Source organism: Diplotaxodon limnothrissa, linkage group LG3 (genome assembly GCF_057381915.1).
Source record: "Diplotaxodon limnothrissa isolate DT_005_m linkage group LG3, D_limnothrissa_male_GT1.1, whole genome shotgun sequence".
Taxonomy (NCBI): Eukaryota; Metazoa; Chordata; class Actinopteri; order Cichliformes; family Cichlidae; genus Diplotaxodon; species Diplotaxodon limnothrissa.
Genome location: NC_140598.1, coordinates 2,204,858 through 2,216,517, shown reverse-complemented (window position 1 = coordinate 2,216,517; position 11,660 = coordinate 2,204,858). Strand labels below are relative to the sequence as shown.

At 43.0% G+C, this 11,660-nt stretch overlaps 1 protein-coding gene across 2 annotated transcripts in view; it reads left to right on the top strand.

Annotated features, from left to right (window-relative positions):
• The first annotated feature begins 2,996 nt into the window (after positions 1–2,996).
• Positions 2,997–11,660, top strand: part of LOC146634253 (NACHT, LRR and PYD domains-containing protein 3-like) — a 675,133-nt gene continuing 666,469 nt past the window's right edge. For both annotated transcript variants that reach the window (XM_085375181.1, XM_085375190.1), the window contains exon 1: positions 2,997–3,028. The gene's annotated coding sequence lies outside the window, so the exon portion shown is untranslated. The remainder of the gene's footprint in view (positions 3,029–11,660) is intronic.

Genomic DNA, 11,660 nt, shown 5'->3' with positions numbered 1-11,660 from the left:
TATGATTGTTGGGTTTTTCTCTGTATCTACTGTAACATATAAAGCGCCTTGAAGCGACTGCTGTTGTGATTTGGCAATATCCAAATAAAATTGAATTGAATACTGAACATGTCACACCTTAAACACCATGGGATCCACTCTCAGTGTTGTGATTTCCATCCACAAATAAAGATGCTGCCGGCTGAGTTGGTTTGAGCTGTGACTCGTCCCCAATAAGCCAAACTGAGCCTACTTGTGTTTGTGTGTTTATTTCAAAACACAAGTAAACTTTTCACTTTCATTCAAACCAAAAAGCACATCTGGTCCTCTCCTAAACTTCTCCCGAACAAATACAGGCGTAGTCGGAAAGTAGTGATGGCCCGCTTGAAGCTGGCGCTCCGGAGCGTGCGTCGAAAAAAACAACACACTGGTTCAGAAGCACTGTGTCGAGGCTTGCTTCGTTTGGCAAAAGTCACGTGACCAGTGACGTCCGAAGCTTCATTACGCACGTAACTGCTTCGGTACCTGATTCAAACGGATATAAGGAAGTGAATCATCCACGGGATTCGTGGAGTGTGTTGATGGTGACAGAGAGCGAAGAGGTGACCATTCCACTGACAGATATGGAGCCAGCGAGGAAGAGAGGACGTTCTGGCGTGTGGGAATATTTTGAGTTGATTTTGCTCAATTCATTTTATTTGCCAAAGTGAAAAACCTGAAATGTCCAAAATCATGTTTTCATAATGTAAATATCATTACAGCATATGACTTTAGGAACACTTCCATGTGAATTAAAGCTAATGAAGACTACAACAATGTATTTGACACTATACGTACATTACATTGCTACAGTTTAGAAAATCATTTTGTTTATTGTTTTTAGGTGATAGTCTGCAGGACCCAGGAATACCTGCATATCTACCAGCTTGCAGTGTAGTTCCTGCACTCCACAGCCTCTTCTGTTCCATGCAAGTGGATTTTCTCCAGGGCAGGAGAAACTATTTCTAAGAAAAGAAACAGACTCAGCCAGCGCACAGTAACACTAATCCTCTTTTTAAATGTAAATAACAAAAGGGCTACCTTACATAGAGCATGTTTTTACTTTGCAAGTTCTTGATTAGGGGTGGGTTTTGATTATCGCCTTTCTGATTACAATCCATGCTAAATTTCATAACTCTCTGTTTACATCTCTAATTAAGTCTCACATGTGTCAGCTTTCTTTTAATAGATACGAAATTATGGATATATGCTGATACATGACCAGAATTGTAATATTTCTGACTGAGGCAAAACTTTCCAGATTCCAATCAAATTGAATCGGATCCTGTATCGAATCAAAATGATTCTACAAATCAGTGACGATGCAGCCGTACTCAGCTTCCTAAGCATTTTCCCTTTCCAGTTCACAATCAATCCCACCCCTAGGTCAAAAATATGTATAGGACAATTGGCCTAATCTAATATTTTGTATGAACCTGTCCAGCTGTCCAGTGATTAAACGACAAGTAGATGGAGGCAGGACTTCACAGCAGGGGCATACTCCATAATGTGCTGTGCGTTATCATATGTATATTATATATATTGCTCACTTATTGTATTTACCAACATCAAGGAGTTATGAGCAAAGAAAGGCCACCATAGTGCATGTTTAAATAGGGAAAGTTTATTGATCAAAATGTATTACGCAGATACGCATTACATTTTTTCAGCCCCCCAATCGAGAAAACAAAACCAATTACATGTTCAAAGCAACGGAACGGTGGCCCAATATCAGAGAGAACTCCACTCTTGAGTGAGCAGCGATGCTTGAGCAGTCCGTTTTATTTTGCAGATTCAAGCTGCTCTTCTAAATATTCGCCACCAGATGTCACCGGAGAGGACTGTGTTGAAAAGCTTCGAGTAATGAACCGTTTTTCAATACACGCTTCAGTGCTTCGGAAAGCTTCATTTGGCCATCACTATCGGAAAGCATTCAGTGTGGATAATTTATTTATTCTGCCGGCTTCCCAGGTGCACAAAAAGTTATTTACAAAGAAAATAGAACTGACTTAAGTCAGCACAACAAACATCTATATACAAAACACAGTCTGCATGTTACCCTCTCTGTAACAGCTCACTGGAAAAAAGACAACAGGTGGGCCCTGACCGCCTTCTCTTATACCCCATAGCCCCTCCCACTAGGCGTAATAGTCATCTCTTTATTATTTCTTTTATCAAACCGTCTTTCCCCCTCAGCTTATTTCCCGCTGTATTCCTACAATACATATATGTATATACAGACATTTATGGCCACTTCCAGGCAGCCTACAGTGTTTCACAATAACACCAAACAAACCAAAAGAATAATGCAGTTCACGTGACCCTTCAAGCGGAACACCATACCATCGGCTTGCATAACCCCCGTATAATCGGCGATCACAGCGAGTCTCCGCTACCGGCTTTATTGAAGGTAAGTGGGAAAATATGCTGGCCACCCTCTGCGCTGCTCAAAATATACCTCTCACCCCTTTTTGTTTATCTGCCCGGTCGCCGCAGCCACGGTAATTGTAAAAACTAATGGTGGTGGTGCGTGTATGCGCCCAGATCAGCTGTCGGCGGCTCGGGACGGTGTAACTCCGTCACAGCATCTATGAACTTATATCATTTGAGAATAGGACCACGCCCTCATGCAATCACCTGAGGTGCAGGGAAATCTAAACACCTACGCTACCACTACAAAGACACAAAAGATTCACTTTGGCTCTCACACTCAGTCTGCCCTTTTTATTCATTACTTCAACAGGTTGAAATGAGCTTTGAAGAAACATCAGTTTAGTACTGAAACATTCAAATGCTGCAGGAAGAACAACAAAGTGATGACATATGTTTGTGTTTTAAACGGGAAAACTAAATCACGACCTGCAAGAGGTTTAGGAATTTCCGAGGTTTATCTGAACGCAGCACAGCGTTTTGATGCTTCCGACTGTCCGCAAACGCCGCATTAGGCTCAAAGTTTACTTTCACTTCCTGAACTTCGTGGAGTGGCGCTTGTTGTTGGTGTGAAGAAACTGTAAGTTTGCTTCGTTTCCTCCTTTAACAGTTTGTCTTTAGGAACTTTACTGTTTGTTCAGCTCATGTTGGATTTATTCACACAACAAACTGTGTGTGTTTCAAATCAAATCAAATCACTTTTATTGTCACATCACATGTGCAGGTACACTGGTACAGCACATGTGAGTGAAATTCTTGTGTGCGAGCTTCACAAGCAACAGAGTTGTGCAAAATACAAGAACGTAAACAAGCAAAATACAAGAATGGCTACATCTGAAACTAATAAATATATGTACAATATATAATAGTGTATGCATTTCTGGATGTGTATACTAAATATTTTTCTACGTGTGTGTGTGTGTGTGTGTGTGTGTGTGTGTGTGTGTGTATATACACACATTTTTACAAATTAAATAGAGTAAACAATAATAATTATATAAAATATACAGAGTTGAATATGTGCAAAACAGTGGCATTACTGTACAGTATGGAGTGCATAATGTTGAAGTTCCAGTAGTGAAGCTGAGGTGTCTATGACGTGTTCAGCAGTCTGATGGCCTGGTGGAAGAAGCTGTCTCTCAGTCTGCTGGTACGGGACCGGATGCTGCAGAACCTCCTTCCTGATGGAAGCAGTCTGAACAGTTTATGGCTGGGGTGACTGGAGTCCTTGATGATCCTCCCCGCTTTCCTCAGGCAGCGCTTCCTGTAGATGTCTTGGAGGGAGGGAAGCTCACCTCCAATTATCCGTTCAGAGCACCGCACTACTCGCTGGAGAGCTTTGCAGTTGTAGGCGGTGCTGTTGCCATACCAGGTGGTGATGCATCCAGTGAGGATGCTCTCAATGGCACAGTGATAGAAGGTCCTGAGGATGCGGGGGCTCATGCCGAATCTTTTCAGTCTCCTCAGAAAGAAGTTTGTATTGTTTGTATTAAAGTCAGTGTGGGATGTTTTCCTGGCTAACATTGGCTGTGTACTTGTGTCAAGCCAGCCTCCAATTCGAGACTTGCAGTCAAGCCAGCCTCCAGTTTGTTTTACGTTCCCTGTGTATTCAAAGTATTACGGGAATGGATGTGGAAACCGGATTTCAAAATAAAAGCCAACTTCGAGTGAATTAACAGATATGTTAAGAACATAATAACATATAATTTAGGCTTCTTTTTTTTTTTACAAACTCTAATGTTAGATCTATATGACACAGCCTTGTACCCTAATTGTGCCCTGTCATTATCAACGCCATCTTATTTTGGATTTCAAAGTAAAAGCCCTGTGAATCTTCATTTTTGAACTACTCTTTCAATGACTTCATAATGCTCTTAAACATGTTTGGGGTTTGTACAGTAAAAAATATCATCTTCAAGAAACTTAAAGAAGTCTCTTTTCGTTTCAAGCTCCTAAGGGGCGATCGTGGCTCAAGAGTTGGGAGTTCGCCTTGTAATCGGAAGGTTGCCGGTTCGAGCCCCGGCTCGGACAGTCTCGGTCGTTGTGTCCTTGGGCAAGACACTTCACCCGTTGCCTACTGGTGGTGGTCAGAGGGCCCGGTGGCGCCAGTGTCCGGCAGCCTCGCCTCTGTCAGTGCGCCCCAGGGTGGCTGTGGCTACAATGTAGCTGCCATCACCAGTGTGTGAATGTGTGTGTGAATGGGTGGATGACTGGATATGTAAAGCGCTTTGGGGTCCTTAGGGACTAGTAAAGCGCTATATAAATACAGGCCATTTACCATTTAGATAACCATGACCTGGATGACTGAGAACCTACAGACATGTTGACCTGGTTTCTAGGTTACATGACAGGTCAGAGGTCACTGACTGTAACTCAGTTACTCCTGTTAATGTCAACTCACTGAGTGTTTGTGGTTTACCTCTCAGACCGACTGAAGTCCACAAGAAGATGATGATGAAGGAAGAGGAGGACAGAGCAGAGTCTGCAGGATCCAGTTGTCCCTCTGTGAGGAGTGACCGGTCCAAAGATGAACCTCCATACTTCAGTGCTGAACCTGGACCAACGAGGTCAGAGAACTGTGATGACTCCTTTACATGTTTTTGTTTTCCTGCATAAACGTGACCTGAAACATCCCGAGATTTTCACAAAGAAAACAATGAAAGAGAAAAGATCCAAATGTTCGACTTGGTCATTTGCTGTTTGAGGACAGTGATGATCATATCTGTGGGGAAAGTGTGACCTGAGTGGGTTCATGTTTGCCTTTAAAGAACAGAGGTGCTCATCTTGAATAGACAGGTTGTTGAGAGACATCAGCTAGAAAAAGCAGAGGAAAGAATATCAAGATTTATTTTCTTGATATTCTGAAAAGAAATAGTGTGAGCGTTCTTGATTATGGAAAAAGTCATTTGGACATTAAAAGAAAGAAGCAGGTGATCAGAGAATGGTAGTTTGTCAGCTGTGCAGTTGGAAGGAGTAAGTCCTGTTGTGGGAGTTTTCCATCTAAATAAAGCCTGCAGACAAACAGTGAAGAAGAAGAAGAAGAAGAAGAAAGCGTACTTTATTGTGAGTGGTAGCTAAGATCCTTTAATAAAAAAAGAAAACCCCGAAACCCAAGCTTGATGCGCAGAGAAAAGCCATCGCAGGGCAGATGATCGGCGAAATCCCTCACTGAGCCTAGCGTGGCCCTCAGTTAAATACCTCTTACAGTAACAATAGGCAATAGACAGCTGTTTTCACACCTTTGGTCTTCCAGATGTGAAAAGTCGTTGGGCTGTTGCCACGTCTCCGGCAAATAGAAAAAGTAAAACTGACGGTCTTTTAGGAGATCCTGGACAAGATGACCTTTGTTCGTGAGCGAACGGGTGTTAAGCAGGCCGAAGTTGACGCAAGTACTGTCAGACTGTGTGAGAGTGCTAGGCGACCTGGTCAGGTTAGCCAAAACATTGTGGTCAACAGCCCTGCCAGGGTTCTGTGAAGGGTGGCAAGAGGTGGACCAGAGAGATTGTAGTTGCTTAGAATTATCTTGATTAAAATACCATGGATGTAACTTCGGCAAGAGAGGAAAACAATATCCGCATGGAGGTGAAGAACAGCAGGCGGTGGAGCAGCCAGGGAAAAGCAGAGTCGAAGGAGCTCATCAGCTGTGTATTGATGGATTTCAGTACAGGGTTGAAGGATCGATGACACAAGGATCCAGGCCCACACAGACAGTGCATAAATCCTGGGAGGCCACATCATGAACAGGAGCAGAGACACAGATGGGCCGTATGGACACGAATAGAACAGGAATCCATTGGAGGGAGTAGCTGGGATGCCGGGAGAGGATAGCAGTGAGTGGTGATAACAGTAACAGGAGAAAAGGGTAGCAAAACCAAGGGGGCAAGTAGCAGGTAACAAGGTACAAGTAGCAGGAGTAAAGAGCACCAATAGCAATAAAAGTAGCGACATGGTTAGCGATGAATAGTGGGAGCAACTCGCACGAGCATTCACTCGACCAAAACCAGAACACACATACTAAACATGAACTGAAGGTGAGTGGAAATACACCTAAACTCTGGAGTTGGCTCCAACTAAAACACTAACACAATGCACCACGCTCAGGGGCTAAGAAATTAAATTAACTCACTATGACGGGCAAAAACTTCAAAATTACTAGATACTATACCAGAATATTACTGTAGTATGCTGTGAACAAAAGCAGAACTGTGAAGCACTAATCTCGACTACAACAATTTCAGTAAAAGTCACATAACATGAAAACCTGAGTCACACTAGGAGTGTGGCAGCAGAGTCCAAAGGAAGAAAGGGGGAAGCAAGAGGCATTAATCCTAATTTTACAGGTGGAAGCAAGGCATGGGGGGAAGTAAGGTCCGTGTGAGGCTAAACCAGACCAAGTTCTCTCACTGTAAAGAACCTGGCAGGGAGGCAGGCAGGTGAGTTACGCCAAACCCAACAAGCAGAGTAGGTTAAAGTTACGACCATCCATCACCTCCCTAAGAGTAGGGTGTCTGGAGATCTTCAAGTCTATAATGTACTCTCTGTGAAGGTGCAATAAAACCTGGGGCCTACTTGTGATAACATTCGACATGCATGCATACAATTGGTGTCAGAAGTATCTTGCTATACTAAAATGATATGATACATGGGATTAAAAAGTCTGCCCCCACAGTCCATAAAAAACTAACAACTAAAATTTGAACTAAAAAAAAAAAAAACATTCAATTTTTTTTTTAAAAATTCCAGAAATTCTTCATCATTTCTCCACAGAGTGGACCAGCAGAGCTCAGAGGTTCCCAGTGGTCAGTCTGCCCAGCAGCATCAAACAGACCTGAACTCCATATTTATGGTCTGTACATGTACAACAACTACTTTTACATCTATTCACAGTCGTCTCCATGCTGCTCTTTGTAGACCAGTGGATCGTCAGTGTGTCCAACATGGATCTGATGTTTGGCTCCATGATTTCAGTCTGATTGGGTCGCTCATAAAGTATTCTGTTCCAGCTGCTGGAGGACAACATCATCACTTTTGTGAAGGACGAGCTGAAGAAAATCCAGAAGGTTCTGAGTCCAGATTACCCAGAATGCTTAGAGAGTCACAGGGATGATGATGAGGAGAAGAGGAGCAGCAGAGAGGCATTTGTGAAGATCACAGTGGACTTCCTGGGGAGAATGAAGCAGGAAGAGATGGCTGACAGTAAAACGATTTCTAAAAATATGTAATATGATGGATAATATTTACTAATGTCTCCATGTGTTAAGTAATTTCTTATCATGCGTATTGTGTAAAACACAAACTTTTTTTTTCCATTTAGGACTTTCTGCTGCCGCTCATCATCGTAGCCTTAAATATAGGCTGAAGAAGAAGTTCCAGTGTGTGTTTGAGGGCATCGCTAAAGCAGGAAACCCAACCCTTCTGAATCAGATCTACACAGAGCTCTACATCACAGAGGGAGGGACTGCAGAGGTCAATGATGAACATGAGGTCAGACAGATTGAAACAGCCTCCAGGAAACCACACAGACCAGAAACAACAATCAGACAAGAAGACATCTTTAAAGGCTCACCTGGAATGGATGAACCAATCAGAACAGTGCTGACAAAGGGAGTGGCTGGCATTGGGAAAACAGTCTTAACACAGAAATACACCCTGGACTGGGCTGAAGACAAAGCCAACCAGGACATCCAGTTCATATTTCCATTCACTTTCAGAGAGCTGAATGTGCTGAAAGAGGAAAAGTTCAGCTTGGTGGGACTTGTTCATCACTTCTTTACTGAAACCAAAGAAGCAGGAATCTGCAGCTTTGAAGACTTCCAGGTTGTGTTCATCTTTGATGGTCTGGATGAGTGTCGACCTCCTCTGGACTTCCACAAAACTACAATCCTAACTGACCCTAGAAAGTCCACCTCATTGGATGCGCTGCTGACAAACCTCATCAGGGGGAACCTGCTTCCCTCTGCTCGCCTCTGGATAACCACACGACCTGCAGCAGCCAATCAGATCCCTTCTGACTGTGTTGGCATGGTGACAGAGGTCCGAGGCTTCACTGACCCACAGAAGGAGGAGTACTTCAAGAAGAAAGTGAGCGACGAGAAGCAGGCCAGCAGGATCATCTCTCACATCAAGACATCACGAAGCCTCCACATCATGTGCCACATCCCAGTCTTCTGCTGGATCACTGCTACAGTTCTGGAGGATGTGCTGGAAACCAGAGAGGGAGGACAGCTGCCCAAGACCCTGACTGAGATGTACATCCACTTCCTGGTGGTTCAGGCCAAAGTGAAGAAGGTCAAGTATGATGGAGGAGCTGAGACAGATCCACACTGGAGTCCAGAGAGCAGGAAGATGATGGAGTCTCTGGGAAAACTGGCTTTTCATCAGCTGCAGAAAGGAAACCCAATCTTCTATGAATCAGACCTGACAGAGTGTGGCATCGATATCAGAGCAGCCTCAGTGTACTCAGGAGTGTTCACACAGATCTTTAAAGAGGAGAGAGGACTGTACCAGGACAAGGTGTTCTGCTTCATCCATCTGAGTGTTCAGGAGTTTCTGGCTGCTCTTCATGCCCATCTGACCTTCATCAACTCTGGACTCAATCTGCTGGAAGAACAACAAACAACCTCCTGGTGGTTTAAACCATCTCTCCACCAGAGTGCTGTGAACAAGGCCTTACAGAGTCCAAATGGACACCTGGACTTGTTCCTCCGCTTCCTCCTGGGTCTTTCACTGCAGACCAATCAGACTCTCCTACAAGGCCTGCTGACACAGACAGGAAGTAACTCACAGACCAATCAGGAAACAGTCCAGTACATCAAGAAAAAGCTCAGTGAGAATCTGTCTGCAGAGAAAAGCATCAATCTGTTCCACTGTCTGAATGAACTGAATGATCATTCTCTAGTGGAGGAGATCCAACAGTCCCTGAGATCAGGAAGTCTCTCAACAGATAAACTGTCTCCTGCTCAGTGGTCAGCTCTGGTCTTCATCTTAATGTCATCAGAAAAAGATCTGGATGTGTTTGACCTGAAGAAATACTCTGCTTCAGAGGAGGCTCTTCTGAGGCTGCTGCCAGTTGTCAAAGCCTCCAACAAGGCTCTGTAAGTACATTTGCACTCTTGTGTTTAATTTATTGGTGAAATAAATTTAGTAATTCTTTCTATCTTTCTATGAATTCATATCCTAAAGTCTTGAAATTTTTTCCAATACAACTGAAACCTCTTTGATGGCTCAAGAACTCATCAGTGTGCTCAAGACGTTGAATCCTACATAAACTGTGATCATCACTGCTGCTGTTGTGTTATCAGTCTTTGTTTAAACACCAGGGCTGTACGTGCCTAATGTTACAATACTTTATATTCACATACATGCTCCTAGATACATTTCTACTGCAGGTCTATTTTTAGTCGTAAATGTTAGGGAAACTCTTGCTTTTACATGCGTGGTGGATTTCATTAAACAAAGCATTTGAATTACTCAGGGATTCATTGCAGCCATAGAAATATCCTTATGTGACCAATGGTAAATGGTCTGTATTTGTATAGCGCTTTTCTAGTCCCTAAGGACCCCAAAGCACTTTACACTACATTCAGTCATCCACCCATTCACACACTGGTGATGGCAGCTACATTGTAGCCACAGCCACCCTGGGGCGCACTGACAGAGGCGAGGCTGCCGGACACTGGCGCCACTGGGCCCTCTGACCACCACCAGTAGGCAACGGGTGAAGTGTCTTGCCCAAAGGACACAACGACTGAGACTGTCCAAGCTGGGGCTCGAACCAGCAACCTTCCAATTACAAGGCGAACTCCCATCTCTTGAGCCACGATCGCCCCAAGTGGTCGGCGGGGTTATAAACAAAGTAATAAAATGACAACGCCACTCTAGGAAATACAAAATCGTTTAGAAATGAAATGTAATTTAAAAAACAACAACATTTGCACAGGTTCAGAAATGCACACTGAAGTCCGCTCAAATATTAACACAATTTTATTTATTAATATAAAATAAGATGAAAAATCAACAATGACAGAGCACTGAATGCAGTGTCATCTAAAACTGTGTCCCAAATTAAAATTAAAATAAACAGACAACTGGGCCTTACCAGCAGAAGGGACCAAAAAGAAAACCACACAAAAGACCCCCCACTACAGTCTATTCACCCGGTGCTTTACAACAAAGGAAGTGTTGAAAACGACCCACCATCTGAGGTCCCACGGCCGCCGGCAGATCCTCAGTTCACTGAAATAAAAGCACAAGACATAGGAAAAGAAGGGAAATGGGCATTTCAAAAATGGATACATTTGAAAACTGTGCTTTCACGTCAGTGTGGACAGCGAAAAGGGAGACTTTCTAAAATGATGACGCATGTTAGTCATATGATGCAGTCATGTGACCAATTAAACTAAGATAGTGGAGGGCATTATACAGCAGTCTTTTTGTTTCCTCTCAATTCTGACAACCCTATTAAAGATAAATATCAGTCTATAGATGCTCCAGATAGCTTTTCTTAAAATTCTTTAACTCTCACTCGCTTTTGCAACTTTGTACTTTTTCATTCACTCATTGTTAGTCCATTTAAAAAACGTAGTGCTTTTCCTTGACATTTCCTCAACCACGACATTTTAAAAGAGCCAGAAAGTGAATAAGTGAACGAAAACACCATTCTCAAATCTATCCAGGATAGTGTGGATGTAGCCACAACCTGCAGCACAGTAGTACAAAGTATGGATGGCTGGATGGCTGCAACAACCAGAGTTTTACCTACCTTTGGTATTTCTTGATGGCACGATAGTAATATTTACTGAACACAGGCATCTTCTTATATCTTTTCTGCTGTGAATGTCCCTGCTGTCCACACTTACATTTCAATATCAGGCTCTAAAACGTACAAATGGCTCTGAGAAGATTACATTTCCCATCAATAATGTTTCTACTACATTTACAGTGTGTTTTCATGTCTTCTGAAACAGAAGGTGGAGCAGGTGGAGCTTACAAAGAGTAAATGCTGATATAGAGGGATAGTTGTGTTTTCATGAAGCTATTTAGATAACCATTAATTGTATTGCTGGGTTTTAAAAAAAATGTTTCATTTGACTGATTTAATCAATTCATTTGTTTTTCAGACTGAGTCACTGTTACCTCTCAGAGAGAAGCTGTGATGCTCTGTCCTCAGTTCTCAACTCACACTCCTATCTGAAAGATCTGGACCTGAGTAA